The sequence below is a fragment of the Acinonyx jubatus genome, chromosome E1, assembly GCF_027475565.1.
Source record: "Acinonyx jubatus isolate Ajub_Pintada_27869175 chromosome E1, VMU_Ajub_asm_v1.0, whole genome shotgun sequence".
Lineage (NCBI taxonomy): Eukaryota > Metazoa > Chordata > Mammalia > Carnivora > Felidae > Acinonyx > Acinonyx jubatus.
The window spans coordinates 32188093-32200446 of record NC_069397.1 but is presented as its reverse complement, the minus strand read 5'-3'; positions in this window follow the sequence as shown (position 1 = coordinate 32200446).

The following is a 12354-nucleotide window of genomic DNA, read 5'->3' as shown; positions in this document are numbered from 1 at the left end:
TTGGTGTGAGTTGTTTATGCTGGTCATCTGGGGGAGGAACCTGCCATGCTGATTCTCAGGCTGACTAGTTTCAGTGGAAGTGTGCCTGCAGGACGCAGCCAGGCTGGGTTTGGTGTAAGCTCTGGTGTCCACTAGGTGACACTGTTTTGCTCCCTGAAGACCTTCAGTGTTGATGGGCAGGATGAATATGCGAGGGCCATATTCTGTAGCCCCAGAGCTGAAAGTTTGCAACCCGTACTCTTCCGTGTGCCCTCACAGAGCCATCAGTCACCCCTTGTATGTCTCAGGTTTCTGTCTGAGCCCTGCTTCTCCCTGCCTGTATCTGAGCTTTTTTGTCTCAAGCACCTGACTGAGCTTCAAAACTCCAAATTTCAGGGACTTCTGTGGGGTGAACCCACACTGTTCCTGTAGGGGAAGGTTTCACCAGCTTTTGCTGTTTCCTGGCTGATCCCAGGAGAGCAGTGGCAGGACCACACAGCAGTTTGCAGTTTATGGCAAAACAGAGCAGAAAACTAGAACCAAGGCCTGCTGCTCTCAGCCAGCTTCCCTGCACCTATGCCTAGGAACAGTGCAGCATATTGGCACCACTGTTCTTGCGAGCCCGGGGATCCTCAGACCATGCTCTTGTGCCTAGGATTCCTCCCTGCTTTGCCACCCGAGCATCTTTAAGCCAGACACATCCTCCATAGCAACAGACTTCTACAAGTTCAGATTTTGCACTCTGCTTATTATAATAGGTTTTGGTATCCTCCCTCCCTGCCAGTGTATCCACAGCTATATCTCCCCCATGTCAACTCTTCACACCCCCTACCTTCCAAAAGGTGGTCACATTTCTCCTTGTAGACTTGAAGTTTTTGTTCTCTCAGGCCTCTGATTGATTTCTTGAGTGTTCAGAATGATTTGATAACTATCTAGGTGTGTTCAAGTGTTGAGACAAGCGTAGGGTCCCCCTACTTCTCTGCTATCTTAACTCTTCCCAAAGACCTAATTACAACCTATTGTTAGTACTGTAGTGATGCTGACATTACTCTAAAAGTCCTACCAGCAACCACATTGTATCACTTACATTCAGCTCTCCTTTTGTCTGATAAATGAGGTTATGGGGATTATCTGTATAGAATAATACATACAGGCAAAACTGTTTTTTTTCCTCTAATAAAAGGTTATTAAACTAGTTTGAGATTCTGTAACGATGATGATGATGGTATAATCATGTTTTCTTTGCAATTGCCCATTTCTTATGACAAAGATGCTGTTCTTGGCCAAACATTCCTCTGGTTCCTATGAACTCACTTCTCAAAGGTCTTGACTTTGAGCTTTTGTGTTTGTCTCTGCATTGTTCAATTTTAGAGAAGAATCTTACTAGGTCTGTTTGACTGGAGTCTTCCATCCTTAATATCTGATCACCCTCAATATCTGAGGATGTTCCTTGTCCTCTGTAGTCCTCCAGGTGATTTATGAAGAAATCACCTTCAGCAAAAATCTTGTTAGGTCAGTTTAGCCAGGATCCTATGCTCACCGCTGATATAATTAATTATCTTAGTCATTTTTCATCCACTGACAACTGCATCACCACGCCCCAACTGTAAATTCCCACTTTTGCTTGTTGTGTTTGGAATTTATTCTAGTCTCTCATGCTGTCCACTGCAAAACCCCATTGTAGTGTCCCTTGCCCTGTCCAGATGGTCCTGAATAAAGTCTGCCTTACTAGTCTTTAACAAGTGTCAAGAATTCTTTTTTTAAAATACTCATTGTAGCTATATATGAATCAGGAGCTATACATTTTGATCTTAGTATCCAAATTCTTCCTTTCTACCAGTCCATATTATTTCTTTTTAAAATATATTTTTTCACAAATGTGTGAAACTCAGTTCAACTACCTCATTTTATGCCAACTTTACTAATCAGAAGCTCAGTGAGTACAACCCATTCCTAAGCATTTTTCACAAATCATCTGTGATATTTATGTTCACTAAACTTTTAAGCCCAGAAGCAGAGCCAGTGTTAAATATATATATATACATACATATGTATATATATGTATGTATATATATATGTGTGTGTGTATATATATATGTGTATATATGTGTATTTGTGTATATATACATATATATGTGTGTATATATATACACATATATATACACACACACACACACACGTGTGTGTGTGTGTGTGTGTGTGTGTGTGTGTGTAGGGATTAAGTATTATGGGAATATAGCAGCATAGAAATAGCACTATGAATTCATCTCCCCACCTAGATGATTAAATTAATCAATCAGTTTAATTAATTAATATGTAAATATATATGACCTTTAACCAGAAACATATATTTTTAATGTTTATTTATTTATCTACAAGAATATTGCACAAATCAGAAAAGATGGGTCTCACCCGATGGAGGTTACAGAAGACTATCAGTTTTCTACTTTGTCCTCCTACAGGCCAGTGTCAGCCCACTATGATCTTGCATTTGTCCCTGAAATAAAATCAAGAACAGGATGACTAAGGATAGAGCTCTAACAGTTATATTCTATTTTCTTTCTGTAATATCTGATCCATAAAGTTGTATAGTTTCTTTACTTGAGTCAGAGTATAGTTATGGTCAAAATAATGGAATATTTTCATGCATAATGAACTCTGGACACTAATTTATCTGTCAATCCAAACATGAAAAACACTTCTTTTCCAATAGCTAAGAAGCAGAAAGAAGATAGTAAAGTCAGTTATATAGCTGATATTTTCCATTAACATATTGTCATCTCAAAAAGTACCAGATGACTTGATGATATTAAGTTTACAAAGAAACTGATAATTCATAAAAATAATGTATTACTAGGGTTTATGTTTTATGAGATATTTTCCCAGTATTTTGTTAAGCTATGAACCCAAACTTTCTGTTTGTGTGTATTTATGTGTCTGTGTATGTTGGGGGGAGGCAGTATATGAGGGAGCAGGCATGCACACATGTAAAGCTGTTTAAACAGGTCATTTAGACACTGAAATTATTTTATGACTATAAGAGATGTGAACTTTTTCAAACTGAAGGTCCTTATTTTGTTCATCTTTGTTTTTTTCTGCAAAATTTGTTAAAGCATCTTGAATACTAAGTGGTAAATTATATCTATCAGACTTGAATGCAAGTCAAATTTATATAGGACTTATTAAGTGAGTATATGCTAGGTATTATCATATAAAAATAATCTTTGAGATTATTTTTTACTCTGGGCTAATAGTGACTTAGTATATTAATTTTTTAACCTAAAGTCTCTAGTAAATGGCTTAAATTCTCATGTACATAATCCATATTTAACTATACTACCAAAGCCAGAAGCCATGGATATTCCTCACCACTGTTTTGCACATATGACATTAAGTAAAGAAGAATAAAGAATGCTGAATTCAATAGAATTATTACAGAAATCAGGCTTATGAGAATGTCATTAATATCCTAAACTAGAACAAATTTACAATACAAATTTTCAGAATGATTAGGCAGTACCTATAAAAATTTAATAGTTTTGTAGGGTATATTTAGCCCAGTAATTTGAGCTCTGTTAAGGAATACTTTTCTCCTAATCAAAACCACAACTTGTCACAAATACTTGGATTCTTCCAGTTCTAGGTTAAAAAAAAAAAAAAAAAAAAAGGAAAGAGGGGAAAAAGAAAAACCCCAATTAAATATCAGAAGAGTTTTATAATCTAGGTATAAATAAGATATAAATACTTTCCAAACCAGAAAACTACCAGTTAGCAAAAATTCTGGGGTTATATAGAGAATTCTGGGGTTATATAGAGGATTCTGGGAAGGTGGCAGTATAGAAAGCAGTAGGAATCCATCTCCCCACCTAGATAACAGTAGCTCTGGCTGCCTTGTCTGATGTAACTGTTTTAAAACTCTGGAGTGTATTGAAGGCTTGCAGCTTCCAGAGGAAAGGCTGGACAGTAAATTGCAGTTAATTCCCACCAATTTCAGCTCTTATCACAGTAGGAGCTACCCATATTCCACCTTTCAGCTCCATGGCAGGCAGCCTATGCATGTATGTGTTCCTGGAGTAGCTCTCAGGAGCCAGGGTTGGGAAAAATGACCTTGTCCTTCAAGTATTGTAAATCAGTGGTCTGATCATTGAATGCTACTTTCAATCTCAGAGGTACAGATGAAATGGCGGATAGCCATTGGTTTTGCACTTCCTTCCACTGATGTAAGATCCTCCCCCTCCAACCGAAGTGACTTCCACTTCCAAGGGATTTTAAGGGCTGGAACCCTTTCTCCTCCCCTTTCATTTTTCTCTGTTTCCAAAGTTTGGAACCAGACATTAAAGACTAGGATACTTAAAAGCAGCTGCATTCATGGGGGAAATCAGAAAGTCACTGAACGTGCACAGGGAAAGGTGCCGGCTCAGAAAACACCTGAAAAGACTTAGGTTTACAGCTCAGACTGATCCTCAGCACAGAGGCAGCTTATGCCAATAAAAAAAATGGCAAAAACAAAAACATTAGACCCTAGGAAAGGGGAGGAATCTGACTTCTAGAGTTATTACATTATTAGATTCAAATGTCCAGTTTTCAAAAACAAAACAAACAAAAATCACAAGGAGTACAAAGAACCAGAAAAGTATGGTCTCCTCAAAGAAAAAACATAAATTGAAAGAAACTGTCCCTGAAAAAGATTTTCTGGTGGATCTACTAGGTAAAACTTTAAAATGATACTCTTAAATATACCCAAAGAACTAATGGAAGATGTGAAGAAGGTAAAGAAAATGATGTATGAACACAATAGAAATGTCAGTAAACAGATCTAAAACCTAAAAGGAAAGTGAAAAGAAACTCTAGAGCTGAAGATACAATAACTTACATGAAAATTTCACTAAAAGTATTTATAGACTAATTTGAGGAAGAAAAAAGAATTGATAAACTTAAAAATAAGACATTGGAAATAGTCAAGTCTAAAGAACAAAGGAAAAAAGATTGAAGAGGCATGAATAGAACTTAAGGGACCTGTGTGATACAAGCAAATGGATCAGTAGTTCACTGTGGGAATCCCAGAAGGAGAGAGAGGGGCAGAGAGAATATTTGAAGAAATAATGGCTGAAAATATCCCAAATTTGATGAAAGACATGAATATGTATATAACCCAAGAAGCTCACTAAACCTCAAAATGAAAGTAGAGACCCACACTAAGACACCTTATAATTAAACTTTCAAAAGACAAACAAAAAAAAATTTTTTAAACAAGAGAAAAGTGATTCATCACATACAAGAGATTCTCAATAATCACATGAGTCAATTTCTCAACAAAAAGTTGTAGAACAGAACGCAGTGGGCCAATATATACAAAGTGATAAAAAAAAAAAAAAAAAAACCCTTAGTCAAGAATCTATATGTCTGGCAAAACCATCTTTTGAGAAAGTGTGGGAGAAGTTAATTTCAGAGAATCAACAAAAACTGAAGGCATTCATTGTCGTTTAGATCTGCCATGCAAGAAATGTTAAAGTGAGTCCTGTAGGTTGAAGGGAAAGAAACTACACTTGAAACCATCTGGGCAAATAAAGCTAATTTTATTGTAACAGTGGTTTATAACTCAACTTTTTATGTTCTATATGGTTTAAAAATCTAATATATTTTAAAAATAATTAACCTTAATGAAAATATAACCAAATGTAATTTTGGTTTGTAACTCCACATTTTGTTGTCTACATAAATTATGAGACTAATATATTTAAAAGAATTATTGGTTTATATTTGGGGCACACGTGTATAAAGATTTATTTTTGTGACATCACAACTTAAAGGAGTAGGGATAGAGCTATAAAAGAGCAGAGTTTTTATATGTTATTGAAGTTAAGCTACTATAAAGTCATTTTAGAGTATTATAGCTAATACTCTAAATTAAATGTTACCCTCATGGTAAATGTTAAATGTAATCCTCATGATGACCAAAATGAAAATAGCTACAGAATATATACAAAAAGAAATGAGAAAGGGATATAAGTATTTTATTAAAGCAATCAGCTAAACACAAGAGAAGGAAATAATACAGGAAAGGAAAGACAAGAAAAAGCTATATGACCTATGGAAAAGAAATATCAAAATGTCAAAGTCCTCCCTCATCAGTAAGATGAGCAGAATGGATAAAATAATAATAGTCCAACTATTTACTGTCTGTAAGAAACTCACGTTAGATCCAAAGACACAAAGAGGTTGGAAGTGAAAGGATGGGGGAAATATATATTTTCTGTGCAAACAGTAAACAAAAGAGAGCCGAGTTAGCTATACTAATATCAAATAAAATTAACTAAAATATAACATGTTACATGAGACAAAGAAGAACATTATGTGTTAATAAAAGCTTCAAAACAACAAGAAGACACAACATTTATAAACATTTAAACACCTGATAGCAGATAATTAAAATGTATGAAGCAAAAATTGACAAAATTGAAGGAAGACAAATAGTTCTAGTATAATAGAGACTTAAATACCTCACTCTTAGTAAAGGATAGAGGAACAAGACAGAAGTAAGGACACTTAGGTCTTGAATAACACAACATGATCTAACAGACACATACAGAACACTCTACCCAGTAACAGAATATACATCCTTTTTAAGGGCACATGGGACATTTTTCAGAATAGACCACATGTTAAGCTACAGATTAAGTCTTAATAGTTTTTAAAAGGTAGACATCTCACAAAGTCTTCTCTGACCACAATAAGATGAAGTTAGAAGTCCATAACAGAAATAAAACTGGAAAATTCACAAATTTATAGAAATTAAACAACATAGGCACACCTGGGTGGTTCAGTCGGTTGAGCATCCGACTTTGGCTCAGGTCGTGTTCTCGCAGTTTGTGGGTTCAAGCCCTGAATCGGGCTCTGTGCTGACAGCTCGGAGCCTGGAGCCTGCTTCAGATTCTGTGTCTCCTCCTTTCTCTGCACCTCCCATGCTTATGCTCTGTCTCTGTGTCTCAATAATAAATAAATGTTAAAAAATGTTTTTTAAATAAATAAAATTTTAAAAAGTCATTTTACAGAAGTCAGCACTCTTTCATCATAACAATAGTAAATAAAGTAGAGATGGAATGAAACTACCTCTCTCGCTGTGTGTGTGTGTGTGTGTGTGTGTGTGTGTATGAGAAAGGGATATATATATATATATATATATATATATATATATATATACACAGAGAGAGAGAGAGAGAGAGAGAGAGAGAGAGAGAGAGACACACACACACAATACAGTAACATCATACTCAATGGTAAAATACTGAAAACTTTTCCTCTCGGATCAGGAACAAGACAAAGGCAATCACTTTTGCCACGTCTATCCAACATAGTATTGGAAGTGCTAGCCATAGCAGTTATGTAAGAAAAAGAAATAAAGCCATCTGAGTTTGAAAGGAAGAATTTATATGATCTGTTTGCAGATGTAGGAAAACCTAAAAATTGCACACACAAAATATTGTTAAACTAATAAATGAATTCAGCAAAGCAACAAGATACAAAGTCAACACACAAAGATTCCATTGTATATCTATATGCTAACAATGAACAGTCAAAAAGGAAATTAAGAAGACAGTTCAATTTATAGTGGCATCAAAAAGAATAAAATGCTTAGGAATTGACTTAATCAAGGAGGTGAAATATTCATACAATAAACAATACAAAATATTACTGAAAGAAATTTTAAAAGACTTAAAAAGTGGACACACATCCCATATTAATGGATGGGAAGACTTAATGTTATCAGTACTACTCAAAGTGATTCACTATAATCTCTATCAAAATTTGAATGATATATTTAAAAGAAACAAGACATCTATTCTAAAATTTATATGGAATCTCCAAGGACCTCAAATAGACCAATGGAATAAAATAGCACAGAAATAAGACCTTACACATATGGTCAAGTGATTTTTGACAAAGGTGCCAAGAGCATTTATTTGGGCAAAGGACAGTCTTTCAACTGCACTGAGAAAACTAGATATTCACATACAAATTAATGAAGTTGAAGCATTGCTTACTACAATAATTAACTCAAAATGGACCCGAACCCTAAGTTTAAGATTTAAAACTACAAAACTCTCAGAAGAAAATATAGGGTAAAAGCTATACAACATTGGATTGGAGAGTGTTTCTTGTATATGCTGCAAGGGTAAAAGTAACAAAAGAAAAACCAAATTTTTAAATTTAAAAAGTGTACATCAAAAGACACTGTCATGGGGTGCCTGGGTGGCTCAGTCGGTTGAGCGTCCAACTTCAGCTCAGGTCACGATCTCGTGGTCCGTGAGTTCGAGCCTTGCGTCAGGCTCTAGGCTGATGGCTCAGAGCCTGGAGCCTGCTTCTGATTCTGTGTCTCCCTCTCTCTCTGCCCCTCCCCCGTTCATGCTCTGTCTCTCTCTGTCTCAAAAATAAATAAATGTTAAAAAAAATTTAAAAAAAAGACACTGTCACTATCAACAGGGTACAAAGGCAACTCACAATGAGATAAACTATTTGTAAACCATATGTATGGTAAGGGATTAATATCCAGAAGATATAAACAACTCCTAAAACTCAACAAATAAACAAATAGCCCAATCCAAAAAAAAAGCAAAGGGCTTGAATAGACATTTTTCCAAAGGAGATATACAAATGTTCAATAAGAACAGAAAAAGATAGCAAACCTCACTAATCATCAGGGGAATACAAATAAAAAATGAGATACCACCTCACATCTATTGGGATGGCTACTATTAAAAAATAGACAAAAAACAAACAAACAAAAAACAGAAAATAACAAGTGTTGGTGAGAATGTGAAGAAATTGGAATTCTTGTGCACTGTTGATGAGAATGTAAAATGATATAGCCACTGTAAAAAACAGTATGGCAGCTCTTCAAAAAACTAAAGACAGAATTATATGATCCTGTAATTCCACTTCTGGGTATACACTCGAACTGAAAGCAGAAACTCTTAAGAGATATTTGGACACCCATTATAGTAGCATTATTCACAATAGCTAAAATATGGAAGCAACCCAAGTATGCATCAAAGAATAAATGGATAAACAAGATGTGATAAATACATGCCTGGAATATTGTTTAACCTTAAAAGGGAGGGAAATTCTGACATACACTACAATGTGGATAAAACTTGAAGACATCATGCTAAATGAAATAAGCCAGTTACAAAAAGGAAAATATTTCATGATTCCACTTAAATGAAGTTCTTACAGTAGTCAAAGTCATAGAGACAGAAAGTAGAATGGTGGTTACCAAGCACTGAGGGGACGGGAGGAAGGAGGAAATACTGTTTCATGAACGAGTCAAGGTTCCCTCTTAAAAGGTGGAAATACTTCTGGAGATGCATAGTGAAGATGGTAGGACAACATTATTATTGTTTTTAACACCACTGGACTGTACACTTAAAATGCTTAAGGTGGTAACTTTTATATGTATTTTACCACAGTAATTTACAAAACTCAGGGATTATCCCGGATGCTTCACTGATACCTCTATTATGCACCTGCTTTTTCTATTCTTCCTTTCCTGTGGTTGAATTGATAATAGAAACCTATCCTTTCCTGAACTTGTTCTCAATGCTACCCTCTACCACCTGAATTGCAATCATTTATGTCATTGTGAACTTGAAGTAAACTACATAAAAATTCATTATATGTTTTAGAAAATTGATAGAATATTTTATAAAGTTATCCCAAATTGTAATTATAAATGTAAATGACTTCTTAAATGGCAGTTGACTAACCTCACTATCATTTTTCTCTTATTATTATTAAAGGAGATCAGATAATATAATGCCAACTATAATCTGTTTTTATTGTGTTCTTTCTATGGATTTGTTTCAAAGCAGTTGCATTCTGTAGTATTATGAAGTAGAGTTCAAACTAGTGTGTACTTCGGGTTACAACCCTCTACAGTTTTTTAGAACTTTGACAAATTCATAATAGCTAATTATACCCACAGTCTAAGAATTAAGCAATATCTCTGTTCTAAAATGAGCCTATCACTTTAAATTAAACAAAAGTGCTTGGCATTTTAACTAAGTGCCGCTCATCTCTACATTTTTATCTCAAACAGTAATATTACTAATAGCTAATATTTACGGAGCTTTAATTACATGTCAGAAATTATCAAGGAGTTTAGATTCATTACCTTATTTAAACTTTGTAACAAGCCCATGAGAAAATGTCATTATTATCCAGCATTTTAGGATAAGAAAACCAAAGGGCAGGGTTAGAAACATGTTCAAGATTTTAGGTAGTAAGTGGGAGAGCAAAGATACTAATCAAGGCATGTCCACTCAGCTACAACAGAATGATGTTAACCTACCTGTTCAATAGTCACATTTGTGATCTGTTCCTAACCTTTCAAAAAATATTTTCAGACAGTTTTTTTTTTTTTGCACTGAATTTATACTTGGCTTGATTTTATATCACCATCTATATTCCTCTCCTTTCACGAAATTTCTTAAAGTATTTTAAGTTGTATGGATTTTCTCTGATAACTAACGTTTTAGTAAATGAGGAACAATATGAATAAACAAATAAGAACAGACTTTAAAAAGATACACATGAAGACAATCACAGTGGTGTATGAAACTACTTCTGAAGGAGAGAAGTGTTTATTACTTGGAGAGTAGTTTGATGTTTGTGAATTCCTGAGGTCCGATTTAGATATCTTCTGGGGGTTGAGAATACACAGTTGAGTATCACGTCTCAAGGGGTCTGCACTAACAGTCCCAAGGTTTGAAAAAAAAATATTTAGAACTTCTTTCTATCCATAATAATTTATATTCTGAATTAAATAGAAAGGCAGGTTGATAGTTGCTACAACATGTTCCAGGCAGAAGGTGTTGAGTTCTTTACTTGCTTGGCTGTTGATATTATATAAGTTTTGAATTAATGGATGTCTGTGTTTTAATGTTAATTATGAAAACCTGAGCTCCTAGCTTAGGAATTTGACTGCCTTTATTTTAAAATAAAATTTTGCCTAGAGGAATAAAATCTCATCTTCCTGAGATGAAAATCATTGTTGGCTCATTGCCTAATGTGCTGCGTGAAGGAAAGATGTGCTTGGGAAGAGAAGCACAGTATACACAATTGAAATAAGTATATTCAGAGAAAATATTTTGAGAAAGTCTGGTTATTGTTCAGTATGGGTCAATATGACAGAAAACATATAAAAACAAATCTACAACCTCCCTGATAGACTAGAAGTGTTGCCACAATCACATCAATGAGGGATTTGGGTTAAGTTAAAAAGCAGATGGAATAAGATTAACAGTGAAATCTAATAGAATTAAGGAAGGTGGCAACACAGGATACCTACAAGAACAATAATGCTTTTCCATAGAAACTCTCAGGAATAGCTCCTCCAAAATCACCTAGGGCAAAAGCCAGGGGGAGAGAAGGGGATGTGAGCAGTCAACCAGGTAATTATATTTCATCAGTTCTGAACTTTAGAATTTTTCACATGTTAACATTTATTTAATAATTTAGAAGTGTCTTGCAATCATGCAGTGTCATACTTTAATTGGCAGCAGGCTTTGTTTGTAGGTGTGCATGAAATAATGATATACTTCATCATTGATGATGGTCTGTGTTCTGTGAAATACAGAGAAGGCACTGCAGCCCACCTAACCACTCCTACAGCTCAGAGCAGTTACTACTGGTATTTGCTTCTAGGTGAAACCTAAGAGTATGGTTGTTTTACTTTCTTGCTTGCTTGTTCTGTTTTTCTTTTTTAAACCTGGGATATCACCAGAGATCAGCCTCTAGATTGGCCATGGTAGGCAGAGAAGACAGTAGTGTTAGAGGTAATTTATGTCTACAAAGGCAAACAGGGTTGAAAATGGCAGAATATATTGAAAAACCTTACTCCATCCCAGATAAACCTTTATCTTCCTCTCCCATTCAGAACTATCATTCAAGTATGCAGGGGTAAAAAAAAAAAAAGATATGTTTTGATATAGAAACCTTTTAAAATGTTACTACTATGAACTCTGTCTGATAGAATTTATTGAAAATATTCTCTAAGTGAAAATAAATGCTAGAAATTGAGAAAAATTAATATGTCAATAAGAGTGCTGAGCAGAAAAATAGTAATACTAAAAGTAGGTGTAGAAATTATCAGTATGGCAGCTATGAGCATTGGAGTACTTGTTAAGAAACGATTTGTAGGAAAGAAAAGGCAAATGTGAAATAACCTGAAAATAGTAATAAGGAGGCTTTATCAAAATGACAGTATGGAAGAGGAAATGAACAAATGAAAATGTCCAAAGTATATGGTGTTATTTGAAGAATGATAATTGATAACAATAATATTTTTGTCATGGATTTAAAAATATGTTTATACTA